At 35.5% G+C, this 9,019-nt stretch overlaps 1 protein-coding gene across 1 annotated transcript in view; it reads right to left on the bottom strand.

Annotated features, from left to right (window-relative positions):
* The window catches only part of LOC136771584 (cadherin-7), a 58,424-nt gene extending 49,790 nt beyond the window's left edge, over positions 1-8,634 (bottom strand). The window contains exon 1 of the mRNA XM_066723987.1: positions 8,251-8,634. The gene's annotated coding sequence lies outside the window, so the exon portion shown is untranslated. The remainder of the gene's footprint in view (positions 1-8,250) is intronic.
* Between the last annotated feature and the right edge of the window lie 385 nt (positions 8,635-9,019).

Genomic DNA, 9,019 nt, shown 5'->3' on the forward strand with positions numbered 1-9,019 from the left:
GCAATTGTGTTTTACCTGTGTTGTACTATCAGAATTCATGAGGAATTAATGCCCATTGTTGTAAAGTGTTACCAAAAAGGGAAATATGTTGCTTGCATAAGTATTCAACCCCAACACATTATTATTTGGTAGAGCCACCTTTCGCTGCAATAACAGCTTTAAGTATTTTAGGGTAGGTATGTACCAGCTATACACAGTGTCCAAGTGATTTTGACACATTCTTCTTGGCAGATTTGCTCCAGGTTGTTCAGGTTGTTTGGATGATGCAATTTTCAAACAGTGACACATATGCTCAATGAGATCAGGACTGTGACTGGGCCACTGTAGGACATTCACCTTTTGTTTTTTGAATGATTCCAGTGTTGCTTTGGCCTTGTGCTTGGGATGATTGTTTGACTGTAAGGTGAATTTCCTCTCAAGCTTAATTTTTCTAGCGGACTGAAACACGTTCTCTTACAGTATTTCCCTGTATTTTGCTCCATCCATTCTTCCTTCAACTTTAACAAGATGCCAAGTCCCTGCCAAAGTGTTAGGTTTGCACCACACATAGTGTTTTGAGTTTTGCTCACTGATTGAGTTAGGAAGAACCGTCACTCAAACCTACTGGACCAATAGAGACCCATGATCCATGCCTCCCTGTAAATCCCGCCCTCACGGCAAAACAGAGCCAAAACTCGTAAAACGAAAAAAAAAAAAAAGAAACGAGAGCAAAGAAACTGGCAGTGAAAGCAAAGATTGTAGCATCTCAAGCAAAGACAGTGTCAGCGTCTTTTGCTATTGATTGTTTTATTTTTGATCTCAACATCATTTTTTGCTCAACTTTTTTGTTTTGTTTACAATATATATTTTTTTGAATTTGTTACTTATGGCGCTAATTTGAGCCCATACATTTCTTTTAGCTGTGTAAACTGGGAGCTTCCAAAGCACAGGGGTTGAATACAAATATTTTCCAACATAAAACCAATGTCACCGTACAATAATTGATTTTGAGTTTCAGTGGTTTAAAATAAATACCAAACAGAACAAAATTTCAGTGTATCATTTGTAATTCAGTAATATGAGAGAATTGGTGAGGGGTCTGAATACTTTTGCAAGGCTCTTGAAGTCACTATGAAGAAATATCCAAAATCACACAATGAGAATGCTCTTGTCTTGTGGGTGGAATATGTTGGTTTTAAATCAGAATCCTCCAAGCTTAATAAAAGTGAAATGGTATTTGCAGCGTGGTGGTTTTGCAATGGAAAATCTGAAACTTTCTGTTTTCTGTTCATTAAGTTTTTTTTACCATTTTTTTCAGCCCTTATTTCACCTTGACTCTCTCTCCTTTCTTTGTCTAAATCTCCCTCTCACATCCCCCCCCACCACCCCCTTTTAGAAAAATCTTTGTATTGTTCCTTGAAGACCTTCTTATGCTTTGTTTCCATCAGGCATTGGGAACAAGATGAAGGTGGTTCAAAGTTGCCCTCTTTCATTTCCATAAACCCCAAAGCAATATGAAAGCACTTTGTAGTCAGACTTACAACACACATTATACACTGAGAGAGCTCGTTTTGTCCCCCAACACACTGTGGGAGTAATTAATACCCAACAAATGATGCTCAGAAGCAGTTGCTTGGATTGTAAGGTAATGCACAATATAAAATCCTTGCATTCAGAAGCATGCATAGCTTTAGTATGAGTCTTTAAAAAAGAACAATGTAATCTACAGTTAAGCACACTAAGATGAAAGTCATAAACACACTGAAAGAAACAGTGATTGAGGTGCATCCAAACAAAAAAAAAAAAAACTGCGTAAAGAAGTTTAACATGATTTGAAGGTGAAGTGAAGCAGAGCTAATTTAGGATGAAGACTCATTGAAGAAGGTATCTTTCACATAAGAATGTCTTCCACTGCATTGTAGTTCAGTCCTGCACTGCCCACTTGGATTTCTCAACTAAAATGTATGCCCTGTAATAATGTGTCTGATGAACACATTTTGAAAGACAAAAGTGTCTTTAATTTCCCCAGGGTAGGAGTATGCAAATTATAATGTTCTGCATCTAAGTTTGAGAATAAGGAATCCCTCTTTGTTTCTTTAGGTTGGTTTATTTCAGATTGTGTGTATGCTTGTGTGTGTCTGTGTGAACTGGACATATTCATATTTGTCTGCCTTGGGGATTGACATTTCAATTAGTGCTCAATGAATCGTGTGCAAATGAAGCCCCGTCTTTTCAACTGTCAACTGCATCAACTGAAAACTAATAATAGGGCCCCAAAACTCATGAAACAAGTCTCAGACTGTGTTGTTGTAAGGGGAAGTCTCTTTTTCTCTGTTTTGGTCCAGATTAACACTTCTGTGAGTATGATTTCTCTTATCCGACCTGTCAGCTGTGATAATTGATTTCTGGCAAATTAATATATTGAATCTTGAATGCACTCTCTATTCTTGAAAATGATTTTTGTTTTTGAAAAACAAGTCATTTTTTCAGAAAGCACGTTTTAATCAAGCATGATCTGTTAGAGTCAACAGCTAAAGATATATTCATCCATTGCTTTCTTTCCTATGAAATGTAACTTTACTTGACAAATACATATACAATCTTTATGTATTTTGCTTATCATTTAAAAAAATCTAAGCACTGCTGCTGAATATTTATATACCAATACCAACCCAAACCCTGATTTCCCCCCCTTTTTTTAATCCATTATACATTATAATATGGTTTCTTCTTGAAATATGTACAGGACTGATTAAATACTGGCATAATTGAGAAATGTATTTGAGGACCACATTTTAGATCTGTCTACATCTGGGGAAAGCAGGTTTATTTATATTACTCTTTTAATGGAACGCATAACTATATAACTGCACTTTTGATCTTTTTGTCATGAAGGCGAACATATAATCAGTTTATATGCCACTGTGCCACTGGGTGAATAGTGACTACAAAAATAATCCACTTAAAGCACCAGTTAGTTACGATCATGGTTGTGTCCAGAAGTGCAGCAGAATAACGGAAAAATGCCACAGGCGATTTGGAGAGGCAATGATATCACTGTTTAAGCCTGTATTGCGCCAGAAACAGTTGGCTGGGTGGTGTATTTTAAGTAGCTGGCAGTTCAAGATACATATGTTTTGTCATTTTGTTGTTGAGTTTTCAATGTAAAGATGTGTGCATATCCTGTGCAACTGTCCTGGGTGAAATCCTGTTAAGGATTGTTGATTTGTACTATAATGGCACTGGGTGAATCTGTGAAGAATCTGTGTCAGGATCCCTGTCAGAAAACGACCTGAAAGGGCGAGTGGTGGCGTGGGCACCGTGCTCAGGTGGTTAAAGACTGCTGCATTGTTAGTGCAGGGAGGTAATTGGGCTGTAGTGTGTGAAGGGACACAGAGGGTGATGAATTGGAGAGAGGGGATTTCTGCCACGCACCTCTCTAATGGTTTGGTGCCTTTACGTTGTGAGCATCCTGTTTTGGGACACATCTGTAACAGAGCCATCTTGTGTCAAGGACCTCCTTGTTCGGTATCTAGACGTGGATGCTTTAAACGAGCTTGTTGAGCATGTGAGCCAGTTCCAGTCACTTTACTGCCGTAAACTTGGAAGAGTCTTCTGTGTGAAGTCTATACAGGCCAAATAATATAATGTTATTACATTTTATTTGATATTATTTAATAATACAGTTCTGTTTTTTTTCTGCTAATCAGGGGTGAAGTCTGTATTATGTTAAGAATCCATTACTAAGTGTTTGCTTTATAAAATGCAGCTTACTAGGACATACAAGCAAAATGATCTGTGAAGTGCTTATTATGTTTACTTGTAGTCTTAATAGAGTATTAAAAGTAACACAAATAATTCACAAGGCATGGCATTGTATTGTTGTTTATGTCAAATTTCCCACAAATATATTCCATTTCCTGCATTTAGTTGTGAGTATTCAACAACAAAACACAGTAGGACATTGCAGGCTACGGTCAATCGCCTTACTGCGCTATTCTATAATAAAACATTACAGCATCTTTACATAATAGGTTTATGCAGTGTCCTGTGTTGCTGTATTCAATAGTGGAGTATAGTAGAATCTTTTGTATTGGGGAAGCTAAGGCACATGGAAATGCTTGTGACCTAATCTTTGGGAAACCTCCAGCATATCTACCACTGAGCCTCCAAAATAACCCTGCAAGGGGAAAGGTCAGGTCTTACTTGGTTGTGATGAGTCAGTTAGCGCATTCAAGTTTGTAAGATGTTGTTACTGAGTCCAGGAGCTTGGCATTGCTTTAGCAGTCTATAGGACTTAATGTTCCCATAGAGATCATCCTGACAGGGTTAGAGGCTGCATGTGGATGTACGGAGCACCGAGCACAGAGGGTCTAGGCTTTATTGAGGGACCTCAATGATTACTTTTACCACCAACTTCTTCAATGTTCTAATGAGAAAAGGAAAACAATGGGAAGATGGGAAGGGTCACTTTCAGAATGCTAATTTCAGCCTGATTTGTTTAATGTTTTGTATGATTGGGTATTTATCTTTTTAAAAAGGTGTTTTAAATGTAGCATGTCATTAAAGTTGTATGAATATGAGTCCAGTATTCAAAATAAATAAGTAAATACATAATAATAATATCTGCCGACCACCTAACCTTACCTTTCTGTGTTTTCTATTGATCAGCACTAAACAGATAGCTGTATATTACCTTAAAATATTTCAGAAGGATTGCAATAACTACAAACAAACATTTGGAGGTGTAATTATTTTCCTTCTCTATTACAGTTGTAGTAGCAGCTAAAGGCACACCAGTCATGAAATCTCATCAAATAATTTTACTTTTTAAAAATAATTATTTGATATTATTTCAAGACTAATGAGAGTTAATTGGTCATTGGGGGACCTGTATAGGTATTGAGTTTCACAGTTCCGCACCATGAACGATCCTCTTTTCTGAGACAGAACAGTGTCCGCCTCCTTACGAAAACAACAACACCTGTCTTTGTGTCACAACAGATTTTGATCGTCAAGCAAAACAAAAGTTTGAATCCTTGTCAAAGTTTGTATTAGATTTTTTAGTTCATAATGAATTATTTTGTATTAAGCAGGCTCCAGTTTGCTTTTTTTGTGTATTTTAATTTGGTGATACTGTGTATGTTTTCATAGTAGAGGTTTGAATACAAAATAATAGTTACAGATATTTGAAAAATAGCATAACTTTTTATCTTAATATAAATATACACAAACACTGGAAATATATGTGTAATTTGTCACTGAAGGGCAATTCACAGAGAGCAATTATGAATAGGTTACTTTTATCAGAATTTGCACATTTCGGTCACACTTAATAATAAGGTGGTATGATTCCTCATGAATTAATATATGAATACCACAGGATTATAATGCACTTCTGAGTTCTGATGTTAATCACATGTATAACAGGGTTAGGGTTAGGGTTCATGTGCTAATCATCAGAACTCAGATGATGTCCATGAGGTATTGATGTTTTAATCCTGTAATATGCATATATTAATTAATGAGGAATCACATCACTTTATTATAAAGTGTTACCGAAATAATGGTATTATAACAGTGGACTTTTCTGCATTTTTACAGTCATTGTCATTATTTTTAAATCACTCCCTTAACTAGTGTTATAGAAACCTATTTGTTTTATCATTTGAAGCACAATATTACAAAAGTATGTGCACAATAATTAAAATATGACTGCCTGTCTAAATTAGGAAGTTAAGATTATGATTAGGTGATAGCAAAAATAAAAGTCAACCACGGGTACATAACTCAACATGCACTTCAACCGGGTCTTATAAAATGTCGTATTGTACAGATTATAACTAACACTAATTGTAGGATAAAGGGTGTATTCATGTAATAGATTGTGCTGCATCATTGTAGTTACTCCATCCACTTTCCACAAAGCTAAGCACAGTGAAGGTTGCAGTCAATTGTTGTGGAAGGGAAAAAAAATGGTACTATACATGAGTAAACATCAATAACCTTTACAAAAATCCTCTCTGTATGTATAGGGAGACAGTTTGAACTTTGGTATTTAGTTTGTCTTATGCCATTGTCTCCTTGATTCTGACAACTGTACAATCAACCTGAATTCCAAGGTACCGTGTTAATTTAAAGCAATGGATACACATGCTTATTCTCTTAAAGGTTGTCCGAGTAAGAGCATAAAATTACAATGTTTCACTTATTTTATTTGTACTGGTGTTCCAGCTACCCCTATTCAGTTACAGCACTCTTGGATCCTGCAGTTGTACAGTGCATTTAAAGAGCCTTTCAGCACTTTCAAGGTTCGGCCCGACAACCCTGGATAGGATAAGTGTGGCATAACATGCTCAGCGTGGGGTGCAAGTCTCTTAACAAATAGATGTCAACCATGCTATGATGTGCTTCATATTGTGTTATCCTCCATATCCTCCAGTGGGACCAAAATGAAATGTGCGAGTAGACATAAATAATCACAATTTTGATTTTGCTCTGTGATGAACTGTGATGAACTGATTTTGCTCTGTTGATGTGTAACTGGCCTTTTTCATTGCAGTTACAAAATTGCAAACACAAAACATTCAATTGCCTGTTCCTTTTTTAACATATAACAGTAATTAAGTAAAAATGTATAGGAAGATTTGTATTATTATTAATATTATTATTATTATTATTATTATTATTATTATTATTATTATTATTATTATTATTATTTATTTCTTGGCAGACACCCTTATCCAGGGCGACTTACAAAACATAAATGCAATACAAAGTGCAATACAGTTCGGTACAAGACATCAAACATTTCAATTACAGCAACACCTTTCCCTCATACAACCTTGAGGAATCAGGATTGTGTTGACAAATGTGGTTTAAAAAAGGCCTAAGTGACCTTTAGAACAACCTAGTTAAGGTTGATATATTGTGGACTGCTAAGTTCTTACTGCAATAATTTTGTTATCTTATTTTAAAGATTCAACACGTGTCTCTGCCTTTGTGTTTCGATGCATCCCGACCTCACCGTACTGGATTCAGAGCTCTCTTGCTCTTTACAGGTGTGTGCCTGAGAAGGCCTAAGTGACTGACTGACCATCTCTAAAGTTAGCTTCCATCAGTTCATCAGGGTCTTGTGGCTTTCAGTAAATTGCCATTTGACTGGAGTTCAGTGACAAGTCTGCATAATCTCTGCTAGAAAGCCCATATATTTTGTCCCCTGAGACAGTTTGTTATCAGTTATTACTGTTGACTGATTGGGTTAACCTTCAATAAAATCCTGTAAGTTACCTTAAACTGTGCATCAAATTCAAAAGGAATCTAATTTCCCTTGCAGTCTTTCTCCTGTCTTTTGGTTTTTCTCTCTTCACTCCTTCACTACTTGAAAAAGCACTATGTTTTAACTTTTATCATTTTCATTTTTTCGTAGCCTTGAGTAAGTCAAGCCTACTTTAAAATTAAACTGGAGAAACAGCAAGACAAAATAATACATTTTTAATTTCTATTGGCTTATTCGTAATATTTAAGTATTTTATAACCCAGCAGCTTCTCAAAAGAATGCTGATTTACCATTGACCATCACCTGATTGTATTATATGAATTTTACACATACTGCCCTGCAGATTCCCTCCTTTGCAGAAACAATACTTTTTTTATATTTCTTCACCATGCTTTGTGTGTGTGGTCAGTGTCAGGCTGTAACAGTGTTGTGTGGATTTAAGCAGTTTGTCCAGAAATAGTAAACAGGAATCAAATAAGGGCTTGTGGAACAGAAAGTAGTTTCTTTGTGTTGTTATTGATAATTAAGTTTCTCATTCCACTGATTCAGAGCTGTGAGCCAAAATGATATTCAGCTTTAAGGTTTTTAGAAATATGTATATATATATATATATATATATATATATATATATATATATATATATTAAAAAAAAAGCTAATCCATTGACTATTTTGATTATTATAAATCCTAAAACAAGAGCTCACATTACAAGTTTTGACAGAAAAAAAAAAACTGTTTGAGTAGGCCTTATTTAAAACTGATATTAAAAGATAAAGAGTTCAATATAATACAACTATGTAAACATACTGCACAAAGCAAATTCTGCATTATCAAAAATACATTAAAAGTGTCTTACAATATTAATCTCTCATTAATAAGACTTATATATATTCTATTTAAATGTGATGTTCATTAGCAAATACAAGTGTCAAGTTGACTTAATAAGCAGGAGAAATTCTATTTTTACTGCTTTACCAAAATCAGCATCTTACCTTCATTTCCACATATTGTTTTGTGCTTGATTGCCCGTTTTTGTACAGAGAGGTGTAAAAATGTCGAGACAGACTTTTTTCAGAAGAATAGCTCTCATAAAACTTCTGTCCAGTACATATCCATCCAGTGCTAGGCAATGAAAGTAGAAATGTGCTTTGAGAAAAGTGACTGTATTCTTCAACACTGCAAGCTTCCTTTTCTTTATTTCCTTTTCTTTTTTTTGTTCTTTTTGTGGAACTCCTAGCAAAGGAAGAACAAACACAAGCACTTTTGTCCAGCAGCACACCAGAGTCCCGGTTGGACATTCATGGCCTTCATTATAATGCAGACAGTCAAGGCATGGAAGTACAAATGGTTTATTTTTTTCTCAAGAACAATAAAGTACTTATTAAAATCTAGCTGGCGTGGCGAGAAGGCAATCCATCTTTAGCAAAAAGTATTTTGCAGGCAAAAGAGGCCCAATTTCTGTTTTGATTTATGTCAGAAGGGACAAACGATCAATTTACAGCAGCTTCTAATGTTACATGAAGAAGATGAGTTTTGACTGTGACCTACAGCCATGGCTTTTCTTCTGTTTCTGAAGGGAAATGCCGAAGGACACACATAAAGAGATCTGTGACAGAGGTGCATGTTTACAACTTTGGTAAGGGAATTATTACCCTTAAAGATAATTGTTGTCATACTTCCCAGAGCCTGTGCTTTTTTGGAAGATATGTAAAATGTATAAATCATTTTAATACACAGTGTAGATAGATTCTATTATCCTGT

Source organism: Amia ocellicauda, chromosome 2, assembly GCF_036373705.1.
Source record: "Amia ocellicauda isolate fAmiCal2 chromosome 2, fAmiCal2.hap1, whole genome shotgun sequence".
Lineage (NCBI taxonomy): Eukaryota > Metazoa > Chordata > Actinopteri > Amiiformes > Amiidae > Amia > Amia ocellicauda.